Below are 16,543 nucleotides of genomic sequence, written 5' to 3'. Positions count from 1 at the left end.
AGATATAACAGGATTAGTAAGGCAGAATAAAAGATCATCTGCATATGCGGATACTTTATGATGTAAATCTCCAGTTATTAACCCCCTAATATCCGGGTTTTGCCTGACCTTACAAAGAAATGGCTCTAAGGTGATAGCAAAAAGGAGTGTTGATAAAGGGCACCCTTGGCGTTTGAGGATGCCCCACAGTCTGGAGACATGCTTGGCAATCACCTTTACCCTCATCTTTTTTAGCAAGGCATTGGTCATCTTGGAGGTGTGTTTGGGGTCATTATCATGTTGGATTACTGCCCTGCGGCCCAGTCTCCAAAGGGAGGGGATCATGCTCTGCTACAGTATGTCACAGTACATGTTGGCATTCATGGTTCCCTCAATGAACTGTAGCTCCCCAGTGCCGGCAGCACTCATGCAGCCAGTGACTATGACACTCCCACCACCATGCTTGACTGTAGGCAAGACACACTTGTCTTTGTACTCCTCACTTGCCACCACACACGCTTGAGACCATCTGTACTAAATAAATTTATTTTGGTCTCATCAGACCACAGGACATGGTTCCGGTAATTCATGTCCTTAGTCTGTTTGTCTTCAGCAAACTGTTTGCAGGCTTTCATGTGCATAATCTTTAGAAGAGGCTTCCTTCTGGGACGACAGCCATGCAGACCAATTTGATGCAGTGTGCAGCATATGGTCTGAGCACTGACAGGCTGACCCCCACCCCTTCAACCTATGCAGCAATGCCGGCAGCACTATTTTCCAAAGACAACCTCTGGATATGACGCTGAGCATGTGCACTCAACTTCCTTGGTCGACCATGGCGAGGCCTGTTCTGAGTGGAACCTGTCCTGGTAAACCACTGTATGGTCCTGGCAACCGTGCTGCAGCTCAGTTTCAGGGTCTTGGCAATCTTCTTATAGTATAGGCCATCTTTATGTAGAGCAACAATTCTTTTTTTCAGATCCTCAGAGAGTTCTTTGCCATGAGGTGCCATGTTGAGAGCTATACCTCCAAATTTAACGCACCTGCTTCCCACTCACACCTGAGACCTTGTAACACTAACAAGTCACATGACACCATGGAGGGAAAATGGTTAATTGGGCCCAATTTCGATATTTTCACTTAGGGGTGTACTCACTTTTGTTGCCAGCAGTTTAGACATTAATATCTGTGTGTTGAGTTATTTTGAGGGGACAGCAAATTTACAGTGTTATACAAGCTGTACACTCACTACTTTACATTGTAGCAAAGTATAATTTTGTCAGTGTTGTCACATGAAAAGATATAATAAAATATTTACAAGTATGTGAGGGGTGTACTCACTTTTGTGAGAGAATGTATATTCATGCACTAGAATGTGCACTGCTGCAATGCACTACAATGCTGCACCCTTCATGCACTGTATACTCTGCTATTAATCATGCTCTATACCTGTAACCCATATGTGTGTATGTTTTTTTTATATATATATTACAGATGCAGCAGCCTGCACATTTGGATATGGAGATTCCAATGGTGAAGGTAAGCTTTGCACAGTCCTCATCTCTCCCCTCTCCCTCTCTCCCTCAGTTTTTTTTCTCTTTCTCGCTCTCACACACTCTTGCTCTCTCTCTCTTTCTCTTTCTCTCGCTCTTCTCTCTCTCCCTCTCCCAACCCCCCTCTCTCTCTCTCATGTGCTAATGTTCTTTTGTAGACCACCTCTGGACTTTTGAGGAAAAAGTGAAAGAAAGTGCAGAAAAAACTTCATGAAAGGTATTTAAATGTATTTTAATGTAAATGAAAAGTAAACTGTATACTTAACAATAAAATTTTAACACAGGTTCCGAGGGCATCTGAAACAGGTGTTGCGAAACCAGCTCAGTTGTTTAAACTTAAAACCACAAATGTAAGTATACCAACAATTGTGTCATCCTAACTTTAAATTTTGACTACTAAAATGTATTATTCATTATTTTAGAAGTGTCCGTATGTCAGTCAAGCTTAATCCTCCAGGACGGACAAAGAGAGTGCTGTCCCAACAGGATCATCTATAAAAACGAATAGATTGGTAAGTCAACATCACTGTATGCATGACAATAAAAAGTAGTGTAATGCAAAACATTAACCATTTTTTCTTTCTTAGGGTTATGGAAGAATAACTATCAACAGTAGTGAAGGCAGCAACACAGAAATTGATAAGGATGTTTAAGACAAAACATACAAACCATTGCAGGAAGAGTGCAGGGACAGCAGTCAAGATAAGGGTGCAGGGAGATACATGAAGAAATTTACGAAAAGGAGACGGGAGTGTAACAGCAGAGACAGTACAAAGGAAAGGAGTTTGCGTTCGCAGAAAACGGCACTGAAGAAAAAGAAGGGACGTGTCCGAAATGTAAAGTTTACCCATGCAGAAAACCTAGTGTAGCGCCACCCCCAAAGGACCCGCTTGGTGATTTTGGGTTCTCTGATCTCTGCCTCAACTTCAAGAATGGCCTCAGCCCCTCTGGCACACCTGGTTAGGTAAAATCTCTTCAAACACTTTTTAAGGACACAAGTAGAGAATACTGTTAGCTTGGTTGTGGATTGTTATTAGAAACAGACAGACACACCAGTAGTGATAAACAAGTTGAATATATTATTACGGTTAAAAATATGTGGATACTTACAACACTGTTAAACCTTACTGCAGAGTATCAATACAATAGAAGTGATAATCTTCAATATTTAGCAACTGTAAGTATATAAAAAAACACAGTAATCTATATACCCATAACATGGGTGCTGAGAGGCAGAAGAGAAGGTTTGTCAACTTCTCAGCTCCTTCTGGGCCCTGAACACTGTTGAATTTTAAACAACAAAAATGGATTAAACAGTTACATCATTTGAGAAAGTATGGCGACCGTGGGTGAAGCATTATTTAACTTCAGATTTTGACAATACCCTCCTATTACCTTGGTAAGTGTATTTCTCTTTCTCCATTTAATTAGTTTTTTTCTTATTTATTTTATTTAGACCAACAACATCAGCTACCAAACCTAAACCGCACTACCATCCACGGGAAAACCTCCCCACCTTCTATCCACCTCCTTTCTCAACCCCCCAAGGCCCACCCCTCATGTAAGTCAACTGGAAACCACTATAGAGGAATGTATATCTTCCCCATAACCGGACTCGCTTGCTCTCCTCTCCTATCTTTGGTTTTCCATCCCCTTTCTCTTCTCTTACCTCTTATACCTTGACCGCCTTAAATTTATAGTCATTTTCTTAATTACAACCACAAACGGGGTAACCGTCCTTTTACATGTCTAAGCCTGTCTTTGGCACTTATTGTTATGAACTATCTCTGCATAGCTGGACTGGCCTCCAGCTGACATTTGCTTTCAACAGCTGAAATTATTCTTGAGCACCGCTCTCCTGTTTAAACATTTGTCTTTAACGTTTAATGCACTTGCACAACTGCTTTTTCACGTCAATTAATGTATGTAAATGTGTCGTTTACTCTGACAATCGAGTGATTCTGTCTTTCTTGGTGACCAATAAAACATTTTTTGACAAGAAACAGGTACGGTGAACCGAGTTCTGTAGCGTTACAGGTCCTGGATTGAAGAGTACTAGTATCTTCTCTATCCTTGGAGTGTTGTACTGATCAGGGATGGTCCTCCTGTTGAGTGTCCAATAATCAATACACAGCCTTATGCCGCGTACACACGATTGGACTTTACGTCATACTTGGTCCTACGGACTGCAGTCCGTCGGACAATTCGATCGTGTGTGGGCTCCAGCTGACTTTTTTCCCCAAAAGTTCGATGGACTAGAAATGAAACATGTTTCAAATCTTTTCGACAGACTCGAGTCCGGTCGAAAAGTCAGCTCGTCTGTATGCTAGTCCAACGGACAAAAACCGACGCTAGGGCAGCTATTGGATACTGGCTATGAACTTCCTTGTTTTAGTCCGGTCGTACATCATCACGTACGAATCCGTCGGACTTTGGTTGATCGCGTGTAGGCAAGTCCGTTCATGCAGAAAGTCTGTCGTAAAGTCAGTTAAAAAGTCCGCAGGACAAAGTCTGCCATAAAGTCCGGTCGTGTGTACCCGGCATTAAGGACCCATTCTTCTTCCGCACCACTACTATGTGGGAGCCAAAAGGGGTTTTAGACTCCCTGATGATGCCTGATCTCTTCAGCTCTGCTAGTTGTTCACGGAGATCTTCTAGGTCACCCGGTGGGATCCATCTGACTCTTTCCCTGAATGGCTTGTCTTCCTGACGGCGAATCCAGTGCTGGACACTTTTCGCACACCCCACATCAAACTCATGGTTTGAAAACATATCCTGCCATCTCAGGAGCTGGGCTTTGATCTTTTCTTTCCACTCAGGTAATAGTGGGGTGTTTTGTGGGTAAAACTATTCTATGGAGATTCTGTCCTTCTCTCCCTTCTCCATATCAGATGGTGAGACTGGGGTGGTTGGATTCATTTGTCCTAACAGCATTTGGGCCCGGAGTTTCCATGGCGAGGCCATAACATTGCGGACGCTGATAGGGATCTTCCTACGACTCTGTTGCAGAGCCCTAGTTGATATCACTTCTGGGATTACCTCCACTCCAGTGTCCTTTCCCTGGCAGTCTGCTTCTATGACCACAAAGCGGCCTGGTTGCTTCTAATTGAGTTTGACTGAAGCTTGTGAACACACCACCTCTCCAGGCTGTAGTATCTTCTCACTTCTGTCTAATTGCCAGATCTTTCCCACTCCTTCAGCTGGGGCTCTTTGTTCTTTAACTAGGTGCTGATATACTTGTCTCAACAAAGGGAGTATGGCTTTGGTTGGGGTGTTAGACTTCAATACATGACGAGTGAGCAGCCTTCTGACAAGGACAATGTTTGTTCCTATTATCAGAGAACTCTTGTTGGTTCCCGATGGGCAAGGGCATACAGCGGCTAGGGTATGAAACGTTTCTGTTTGTCCAGTCATGGAGGGGTCAAACATCAACTTGACCGGTAAGTAGCCATCATATGGGAAATTTTGGGTTCCAATACCCCATATCTCCAGTTCCTCCAATTTCTGCAGGGGTAAGTGTTTGAGGTGCCTGTCATAAAAGTCTCCTATATAGCAGGGTAACTTGTGCCCCAGTGCCCAGAAGGGCCCTTGTATAGATGCCGTCTGCTTGGACTGACAAGATGGGAGAAAATCCAACTAGTTTTCAGTAAATCTACCGGGAGTAGTGTAGTTAATTGGTCCTGTTGTCTGTATTCGTACCCCCTTCTTGATGGGCTTCGGGTTTTGCTTTCACCTCTGTTGGGCCCCAGAGGGCTGGAGTGTATCTACTCTCGGCGACTGGGCACCTGAGGTTGAGGAAAGGGGGTTGAAACAACAGTGGGGGCCCTCTGTAAAGATTTGGGCTTCCACTTTGGTTTCTTTGCGTCTTCACTAGGGATGAGCCGAACACCCCCCGGTTCGGTTCGCACCAGAACCCGCGAACGGACCGAAAGTTCGCACGAACGTTAGAACCCCATTGACGTCTATGGGACTCGAACGTTCGAAATCAAAAGTGCTCATTTTAAAGGCTAATTTGCATGGTATTGTCCTAAAAAGGGTTTGGGGACCTGGGTCCTACCCCAGGGGACATGTATCAATGCAAAAAAAACTTTTAAAAACGGCCGTTTTTTCGGGAGCAGTGATTTTAATGATGCTTAAAGTAAAAAAAAAAAAGTGAAATATCCCTTAAAGACTGCTGCTGATGCTGAGTGCCAGGCTCCACCTCCATACTGACACAATCTTCCTCCTCCTCCTCTTCCTCCTCGTCCTCTTCCTGTGTGATCGGCGGGCACGCAGGAACACTGTCTGGATAAAGGGGGCCTTGAGAGCTAAGGAAGTCCTCCTCTTCCTGCCTCTGTTCTGCCTCAAGTGCCCTGTCCATTATTCCACGCAGCGTGTGCTCCAACAGGTGGACAAGGGGGACAGTGTCACTGATGCATGCACTGTCACTGCTCACCATCCTCGTGGCCTCCTCGAATGGTGACAGGACAGTGCATGCATCCCTGATCATGGCCCACTGGCGTGGGGAAAAAAAATCAAGCTCCCCTGACCCTGTCCTGGTGCCATAGTCGCACAGGTACTCATTGATGGCCCTCTGCTGCGTGTGCAGCTGCTGCAGCATGGCCAACGTTGAGTTCCACCTGGTGGGCATGTCACAGATTAGGCGGTTCTTGGGCATGTTAAACTCCTTTTGGAGGTCCGTCAGCCGAGCACTGGCATTATATGACCGGCGGAAATGCACACAGACTTTCCTGGCCTGCCTCAGGACATCCTGTAAGCCCGGGTACCTGCCCAAGAACCGCTGCACCACCAAGTTAAGGACGTGAGCCAAACAGGGCACATGGGTCATTTGTCCCTGTCGGAGGGCAGAGAGGAGGTTGGTGCCATTGTCGCAAACCACCATTCCTGCCTTAAGTTGGCGTGGCGTCAACCACCTCTGAACCTGCCCCTGCAGAGCTGACAGAACCTCTGCCCCAGTGTGGCTCCTGTCCCCCAAGCACACCAGCTCAAGCACCGCATGGCATCTTTTGGCCTGCGTACTTGCGTAGCCCCTTGAACGCCTACGGAGCACCGCTGGTTCCGAGGAAGAGGCCATGGAGGAAGAAGAAGAGGAGGGGGTGGAGGAGAGAGGTGTGTCACAATCAGCATTTTGGAGGCGTGGTGGCGGAACAACCTCCAACACTACTGCACCTTGTCCTGCATCCTTCCCAGCTGCCAGCAGAGTCACCCAATGCGCCGTGAAACTTAGGTAACGTCCCTGTCCATGCCTGCTGGACCATGAGTCAGCGGTAATATGCACCTTACCGCTGACCGCCCTGTCCAGCGAGGCATGGACATTGCCTTCCACATGCCGGTAGAGAGCCGGAATCGCCTTCCGTGAGAAAAAGTGGCGTTTGGGTACCTGCCACTGAGGAACCGCACATTCCACAAACTCACGGAAGGGGGCAGAGTCTACCAACTGAAAAGGCAGCAGTTGAAGTGCTAGCAATTTTGCCAAGCTAGCATTCAACCGCTGGGCATGTGGATGGCTGGGAGCAAACTTCTTTCGGCGGTGCAGCAGCTGGGGCAGGGAAATTTGCCTGGTACAATCTGACGTCGGTGTACCAAAAGCAGATTGCCCACAAGTACTTGGCTGTGACACACCTAATTCTACACCTTCATTCCTCTCACTGCAGGTCTCAGAGAGGACTGAAGGTCTAGTGGGGTTGGAAATCTCAGCTGATGAGGAGCAAGGAGAGATCCTCTTTGTTCTTTGGTGTGGGTCTTTTAGATACGCTTGCCAACGAACTGCATGGCAGGTCAACATATGTCTGGTCAAGCATGTGGTACCCAAGCGGGAGATATTTTGGCCACGCGAGATACGCTTGAGACATATGTTGCAAATAGCAGCGGTGCGATCTGATGCACTCGTCTCAAAAAAGGCCCACACCAAAGAACTTTTTGAATAACGCGCAGAGACTGCAGCGCCCTGCACATGTGGAGCTTTGGGGTGTGATGCAGTCAATGTGCTGCCCTTAGGCTGGCCCCTGGAGGGCATCCTGCCTCGTTGGTGATGTGCTGCCGCCTCCTCCTCCTCCTCCTCCTCCTCCTCCTCCTCCTCTCTCCTATCAGGCACCCACGTTGAGTCAGTGACCTCATCATCCCCTCCCTCCTCATCACTGGAGCAAACCTGGCAGTATGCTGCAGCAGGGGGAGCATGACTGCCAGATTGCTGTCCTTCTTGGGCACCCCCTCTGTCCGCGCTCATGTTACTGCCTTCATCGAGCTCAGTATCGTCATCAGAGCCTTCCAAACGCTGGGCATCCTCCTGGAGCATGTACCCAACACTGTGGTCAAACAGTTCGAGGGAATCCTCATGAGGACATGGTGGAGCTAGGGAAGGAGTCACTGATGACATTGAGCTGAGGGAAGAGGCCGCTGCTTTACCAGACAAAGCACCCTGGGCATGGGTGAGAGAGGATGAGGAGGATGAGGACGGCTTGGTCATCCACTCGACCAAGTCTTCCGCATGTTGCGGCTCAACATGGCCAGCTGCCGAAAAAAAGGCCAAGCGTGTCCCATGGCCACGTGCTGATGAGGATGCACCGTCTCCACGACCAGCACTAGACACAGAGCCTGCTTGCCCTCTCTTATTGGCTTGTGACTGTCTGCCTCTCCTTCTTGGCCTTCCAGACATACTAATGGCCTGTAGCTGCACTAAGCTGGGATAGAACACCTGTAATTTTCTTCAAGTAGCTTTATATACTGTAACCAGACAAGCCTGCCTGTCAGTAGGAAGATAACAGGAACGGATCTAGCTGAACACTGTGAGCAGGACGCACTGTACTAAATGTAAATAGTCTAGCTGCCTGACCGTGGTACTAATAGGATCAAATAGAACACCTGTAATTTTCTTCAGGTAGCTTTATATACTGTAACCAGACAAGCCTGCCTGTCAGTAGGAAGATAACAGGAACGGATCTAGCTGTACACTGTGAGCAGGACGCACTGTACTAAATGTAAATAGTCTAGCTGCCTGACCGTGGTACTAATAGGATCAAATAGAACACCTGTAATTTTCTTCAGGTAGCTTTATATACTGTAACCAGACAAGCCTGCCTGTCAGTAGGAAGATAACAGGAACGGATCTAGCTGAACACTGTGAGCAGGACGCACTGTACTAAATGTAAATAGTCTAGCTGCCTGACCGTGGTACTAATAGGATCAAATAGAACACCTGTAATTTTCTTCAGGTAGCTTTATATACTGTAACCAGACAAGCCTGCCGGTCAGTAGGAATTTAACAGGAACGGATCTAGCTGAACACTGTGAGCAGGACGCACTGCACTAAATGTAAATAGCAGGAACGGATCTAGCTGAACACTGTGAGCAGGACGCACTGCACTAAATGTAAATAGCAGGAACGGATCTAGCTGAACACTGTGAGCAGGACGCACTGCACTAAATGTAAATAGCAGGAACGGATCTAGCTGAACACTGTGAGCAGGACGCACTGCACTAAATGTAAATAGCAGGAACGGATCTAGCTGAACACTGTGAGCAGGACGCACTGCACTAAATGTAAATTGCAGGAACGGATCTAGCTGAACACTGTGAGCAGGACGCACTGCACTAAATGTAAATAGTCTAGAAGATAACAGGAACGGATCTAGCTGAACACTGTGAGCAGGACGCACTGCACTAAATGTAAATAGTCTAGAAGATAACAGGAACGGATCTAGCTGAACACTGTGAGCAGGACGCACTGCACTAAATGTAAATAGCAGGAACGGATCTAGCTGAACACTGTGAGCAGGACGCACTGCATTAAATGTAAATAGTCTAGATAGAAGATAACAGGAACGGATCTAGCTAAACTGAATACAGTGTATATATATATATGCAACACCTGGGATGCATATATATACACAATACACTGTAAGTGCAGCTAACTGACTGACTGTTCTGCCTAATCTATCTAACTCAAATCAAATGACACTGTCTCTCTCTCTCTCTCTATCTCTCAGCACACCGGAACACACACTACACAGGGCCGCCGTGCAGGCGGCCTTATATAGTGTGGGGTGTGTACTAAATCCCCTGAGCCATAATTGGCCAAAGCCACCCTGGCTTTGGCCAATTACAGCTCTCTCTACTGACGGCGCTGTGATTGGCCAAGCATGCGGGTCATAGTGCATGCTTGGCCAATCATCAGCCAGCAATGCACTGCGATGCCGCAGTGAATTATGGGCCGTGACGCGCCACACGAATTTAGCGCGAACGGCCCATAACGTTCGCAATTCGGCGAACGATCGAACAGCCGATGTTCGAGTCGAACATGGGTTCGACTCGAACACGAAGCTCATCCCTAGTCTTCACTTTGGAGCTAACTGCTGAGGATGGGCACCCGCTTGGCTCCTTTACAGGGGCCCTCTGAAGTTTCCTGCTGGTTTCTGGCATTGGCTTTCAGACCTGGGTGGACTTGAACAATTACATTGGTAATGTCCCATTCCTCCGCAGTTGAAACAAACACCTTGATTCACTGTTTTATGGCAATGTAGAGGCAATGGTAGGAGTTGGAGATTGGCTGGACCCCAGAGTACTTTCATTGGACAATGCGGTGATTTTGGCTGCAAACAGATTCAACATTTCCATCATCTGTGACATCTGGGATTTCAGAGTGGCTATCTCCGAATTGGGCTCTGCTGCCCCCACTGACCCAACATCAGCTAGAGATACTGATGCTGGCCTGGTTGCAGTTTTCTTGTCCTCAAACATAGCCTCTTCCTCCCTCACTACCCTAATGAGTTCATGATACTTTAATGACATGACAAAGTCTTTAGCTGGATCCAGACTCGGAGCATAGAGCACCTCTCAGGATCTGCTGCATTCTAGCTTGATCTATGGCTGAATGTTCCATTCCCTTCTCTAATACAATTTGGTTTAACATTTTGTTTGATCGCCGGATATACTCGGACAGGCGCTCACCTTGCATTGGAGAGCATGCTCAAATTGGTAAATCAAGTCTGCAGCCTTCTCTGTTAGTCTGAACTCCTCCTGCAACATGGCAAGGTAGTCATAGGCTGTGCAGTGCATTTGACTGATCTTGAGATTTCTGCAGCATCTCCTATCAAGCTCTTACTGATGCCTTGTTTTTTTTTGGGCTTCTGGAACATCCTATTCTTCCAGGGTCTGCATGGCTTACTCCATTCAGGTTTCATACTCCTCTTCCCCAGCAGGCGCTGGCTGTTTACCCGATAATGTTCTCAGATTCCGATATCCGGTCCCAATGTATGTTGGGATGTCCTTCTAATATTTTTTCACAAAATCTCCTGAAGCTGAAATGAACTCCGGTCCAATCATCGCTACTGGTGCCAGTAAGGTGGCTTCCTCTGCCAGGGCTGCTTAGCTTAAACTTTCTGGAATCATGTTGGGCACATTTAGCTGGATTAGATGAGCTTCAACATTGCCGGTCAACCGTTACATCTCCCTTTGGAAAAAAGTGGGGATCCCTTTCCTCCACTCTATTAGAGCATAAGTGTGGCAGTCCTCTTGATTGGACTTGACGTCTATCAACCACACCTTCTGATCCAGGTCTAGTGTCTTCACAGCTTGCCTGATCTTTTTCTCGGTCCAGGCCACCCCAGGGATGTTGATTAAAACCCCTTAACTCCGTTGGCCATTCTCCTTCTCACACCACTGGTTTGCAGCGACCTGGTCCATATTGACACTCTCTGGGGCGTTATCTTGGAGGTTTGTTAGTATAATAGGGCCCTGGACGAGCCCCCACCTGTAGCTCCACCCCCAAAGGTGACACTTAGTGATTTTGGGTTCTCTGATCTCTGCCTCAACTCCAAGAATGGCCTCAGCCCCTCTGGCACACCTGGTTAGTTAAATCTCTTTTTAAGGACAAAAGTAGAAAATACTGTTAGCCTGGTTGATTGTTGGATTGTTACCAGAAACAGACAGACACACCAGTAGTGATAAACAAGTTGAATTTATTATCATGGTTAAAAATATGTGGATACTTACAACACTGTTAAACTTTACAGAGTATTAATACAATAGAAGTGATAACCTTCAATATTTAGCAACTGTAAGTATATAAAAAAACACAGTAATTTATATACCCATAACATGGGTGCTGAGAGTGAGGAGAGAAGGTTTGTCAACTTTTCAGTTCCTTCTGGGCCGTGAACACTGTTGAAATGTAAACAACAAAAATGGATTAAACAGGTACAGTGAACCGAGTTCTGTAGCGTTGCAGGTCCTGGGTTGAAGAGCACTAGTGTCTTCTGCTAACAAAGGTTGGGGCCCTTTGTAAAGAAAGTAGGTTCAATCAAGCAAAATCGAGACAGTATTCATCTAGGATATTCCATTAGGTAGTGGTTTGTAAGAACAGACTGGCTAAAGGTGGCAGCTCCAAACAAGCATTCTCTGACACTAGAAAGGGGAATAGGTGTCTGCATGCAGTGTCTGTATCGTGTTAAGAAGGATATTTGGGTTTTCACCCACTCACCAATTCTCTGTGCAGTGACACAATGGAGATTCCAAATGCTCGTTCAGGCTGATGGCAATGTTGTCAGGCACCGGATCATCTCCTGTCAGTCGATCAGGATGGCTGGTAGCTAAACTGGCAAGGTGACTGGACACTGGATGACTGGACACTTGGATGGGTATTGCGATCCCTGAAGTGGTGTAGGTCATCTCCGCTGGGCTAGGCAGTGCTAAGTTGCTGAGCAAGGTCTCTGGGCCGAACGGTGGTGTACCTTGTGGGTGTCACTGTTCCTGGCTCCTTTCTCCTCAGTCTCTTGGCAGCAGTCTTCAGCAAACCATGTCTCTCTCTCTCTCTCTCTCTCTCTCTCAGGTGGAGTTCCACCAGGCACTCCCTCGTGTCAGCGTGGGTCTCTCTCTCTCTCAGGTGGAGTTCAAACTGTCACACCACCCAGGGACTTTTGTGGCTTGGTCTCTCCTCAGCCACCTCAGTCTCTCCTCTCCATCTCTTCACTTTCCCATCAGAGCCTTTTCTTTTCCTGGGCTTCTAGACTCTCTCTCGCTCTCTCTCCCTCTCAAATCTCATCAGCCTCCTCAGCTCTTCCTGAAACTCCCCTTTTTCCCAGTGTGCTCTGTGTCTCTGAGTTTTCTGGGAGGACAAGTCAGCATCTCCCTGTCTCCATCTTGTGGCCAAAAGGAGAAATTGCATTACAACATGCGTGCTACACTAGCAATTGTTGAGCATATTGTGCCTGTGTTTGACAAATTAATAGGTCCCAAAATGTAGAATACACAGTCAACATGGAAAAGAAAGCAGTGGCAAAGGATTACCAACACTGTCAACTCAATTGGAATTGCCCCAGGGTCTGAGGAACACGTTAGAAAATGTTATCAAGATATAAAAAGGACAATAAAGAAGAAACTCAACATTAATACTAAAGAAAGGTATGTAAATATATGTTGTTTACCTTTGCTTAAAAGGAATAGAAAAATCTCCTTTCCCATTTTTTTCCTTGATTTTTTTTTTTTTATGCGATTTTAATGACAGTTCTTCCTTTAACATTCTTTGCAAAAATAAAACTGGTTCCGGATTAGCAAAATTGGTGGAATTCACCGACTTAGGAAAGGATTTGATCCCTCAAATCAAAGCAAAGGTGAGTAATGCTGTTTTCTTTTGTATTAATCTTATCGTTGTGACTTGCACCAATTGCATACAAATTATTATTAGGTAAGTACACAACATGGGACAGCTGCAGGTTCTGACTGGATTTCACACTGGAGTAGGTAAGTCAAACGTTTGTCTACATACCAGAAAAAGCTTTGTGGGACATTGAAAAAGATTTTTTTTTTACATTTTTTTTGTGTGTTTTTTGGTGCAAAAATCTAACAATAACCAATTTTTTATTTTTTTTATTTTTTTGGGTAGGGGGGGAGTGGAAATATCCTATAAGTGTCTTGAGCAAAAATGACTACCATTATCAACTGTCTAACATGCCTTTTTTGTTTACAGGTTCCAAAGCTTATCCAGACACATTGCTGCTTTTTCAGACAGAGAAGACTTTTTATAAGAATTGTCTGACAATGAAGTAGTTGCAACATGTCCTCCTACAACACTGATCAAGGATGACAACGCAGTGCAAGGTCATGTTTTGATGACACAAAGCCATCACAGTTCCAACATTACCAAGAAGACCAGAAAGGGAGCCTACAGCAGAAAGGAGGAGAAATCATACCATCTGCAGAACTAAAAATCTAGACAGGGAACAGTTAGTATTTGATCAGGAACAAAGCCAATATTGTCACCAAGCTCAGGGAAAACATAGGGAAATGCTTGAAAATAATTTGATCTGTATAACAGATCAACTCAAGGATATAAATGCTTTTCTTAAAAATTTTTAAAACACCACTTCTGTGTATCGTAAGGAAAAAATTGGTTTGTTAAGACAGTCTAGAAAGGCTTGTGCCTACTGTCAAAAGCATTATTTAATTGACAGTAGTCATAAGAATCAGGTTTTGATCTCACCTTGCGGTAGATCCTTTTATTTATTTATTTTTTGTTAATTTTTTTTCATCTTTGAAAGATTATTTTTCTCTTTTTTATATTATATTGTCAAAAACAATATTTTTTTGGAACCTATTTTACAGCAATCTGTACTTGGAGGCACTAAAATTTGAGCTACCTTTTCAAATTTATGTCTCCTTAAAATGCTGCTTGGTAATTCAAGCTGGGTCTTTCTCATGTGGAACTTTTTTGGCCTGAAATTAGCTGTTAAGCTGCTATGCGCTCCTTTCTTTTTCTAAATGTATGGCCTACCACAGCACTTTGATGTGATTTGTTCTTGTTTCTTGTTTGCTGTAAATATTTTTATTGAACCTTTTTTGCATTAATCGGTACTGGGAGGCATTTAAATTTGAACTACCTTTTCAAATTCATGTCTCCTGAAAATGCTGCTTGGTAATCCAAGCTGTCTTGCTCATTTGGAACTCTTCTGACTTAAACTTGCTGTTAAGCTGCTGTGCCCTTTTTTCCAAAAATCACCCTCCCATACATTAAAAAAAATGTGTTTTTTTTCGGAACGTATGGCCTACTAGAGCTCTTTGATATGCTCTGTACTGCTTTCTCCTCTGCTGTCACAAAAATATTTTTGTTGAACCTTTTTTACAATAATCTGTGCTGGGAGGCATTGAAATTTGAACTACGTTTTCAAATTTATGTCTCCAAAAATGCTGCTTTCTTAATTCAAGCTTGGTATTTCACATGTGGAACTCTTTTGACTAATGCCGCGTACACATGAGCAGACTTTTCAGCATCAAAGGCCCGACAGTCTTTCCGACGGACTTTCGACGGAGTTACGATGGACTTTCAGACGACTGGACTTGCCCACACGCGAACGGACTAAAGTCCGTTTGAAAGTCTGTTGGTTTGAACGTGATGATGTACGAAGGAACTAGAATAAGGAAGTTCAAAGCCAGTAGCCAATAGCTGCCCTTGCGTCCTTTTTTGTCCATCGGACTAGCATACAGACGAACGGATTTTTCGTCCGGACTCGAGTCCATCGGAAAGATTTGAAACATGTTCCAAATCTAAAGTTAGTCTGATTTTCGACAGAAAAAGTCCGCTGAAGGTCCGATGAAGCCCACACACGGTCGGTCGAAAAGTTCGGTCGTGTGTACACGGCTTTAGAGTAAACTTGCTGTTAAGCTATTGTGCGCACCTTTCCAAAAATTATCCTCCCATACATTCATAAATTTTTTTTTATAAATGTATGGCCTACTAGAGCAATTTTAGCTGCTCTGTCCTGGATTGTTCTCTGGTTTTGACCAAATTAAGTGCTGCTGCCTAAAAACTTTTTTTGTTTTCCTATTTTTTTACCCAATTTTTTATCTTTAGATTTTATAGGCAAGTGTAACTTGTTAAAATACTGTATATAACCTAAAGTATTACGGTGGCCACTTCAAAATGTTACATCTAGTTGGAGTAGCCCTTGCTCGCTCTATTCCACTCTCCAGACACTCCTCTGCAGCTATAGAATCAGATTGCAGATCGCAACATCTGATTGTTCGGTCATCCAATGCTCCGGGATTAGAACTACAGCTATGTGCCGTTCTAACCCAGTTGTGTAGCTCAGAACAAACACCAGGCAGGCTGTATGTGAGTTCAACCAGGAATCTCTCTTATTGGAAAATACAGGCTCTTTTATACACTAAAAGTGGAGGTGCACACCTCCGGCTCAAATAACTCTAACAATACACCTGTAACCTAATTAACCTAATTAACATGGGCTAATTAACTAATCCCTTTAGACAGCCTTGATGACTCAGACATGACCTTTAGGCCAGACTGGCCGTCTTGTACCTCAGACAACCCAATCAACATAGACTCTTCTTCACAGAATAGCAGAGTTAATTAACACAAACAACAATGGGGATCTAGTGACTCTTAGATCCCATACTAGAGACTTATTTACAATACACATTCTAGCAGGCAACAGACGGACAGGTGCTGGAATTTACTTCAGCATCTCCTAACAGTATCTGTCCCAGCATTATGAATCAGCCACTATTTCTAATATGGCAAATCCAGTGTCCCCAGAGTCTGTGTGTCCTGGGGGACCAGGACGCGAATCCACAGTAGTACCACCTCAAGGGTCCCCAGGCATACAGCTCACAAAGAGCACTGTTCCCCCAAATGCCAGGGCCCATGATTGATCGGCAAGAGGCTAGCATTCAGTCCCCTCCAAAAGTCTCTCTCCCGGCTAGGTCTGTCACAGTTGACATACTCCATTGTTGCACCTTTGTAAACAATGTTTACTTGAAAAAAATGTATTAAATAAAAAAGTTGTTGCCCTTAAAGTTCATCCCATATTTGAAATATATTTGCATTGCATGTCATGCCTTTTGGTTTTATTTTAAGGAACAATTGTGTACTCGGTATGTCAAATGCCACATTTCTGTGTGTCCCCTGAGATTAGAATGGTGCCCCTTTCAGTGGGTCTTCTTTGGGTGGAATAGTGCCCCTTCCTGTAGGTCTTTTACTGGGTAGTATTGTACCCCTTTTT

At 44.9% G+C, this 16,543-nt stretch overlaps 1 pseudogene; it reads left to right on the top strand.

Moving 5' to 3' along the window:
* The window catches only part of LOC141113367 (uncharacterized), a 125,331-nt pseudogene extending 111,757 nt beyond the window's left edge, over positions 1–13,574 (top strand).
* Positions 13,575–16,543: the final 2,969 nt, after the last annotated feature.

The sequence above is a fragment of the Aquarana catesbeiana genome, linkage group LG12 (assembly GCF_042186555.1).
Source record: "Aquarana catesbeiana isolate 2022-GZ linkage group LG12, ASM4218655v1, whole genome shotgun sequence".
Taxonomy (NCBI): Eukaryota; Metazoa; Chordata; class Amphibia; order Anura; family Ranidae; genus Aquarana; species Aquarana catesbeiana.
This window is presented reverse-complemented; position numbering and strand designations above follow the sequence as displayed.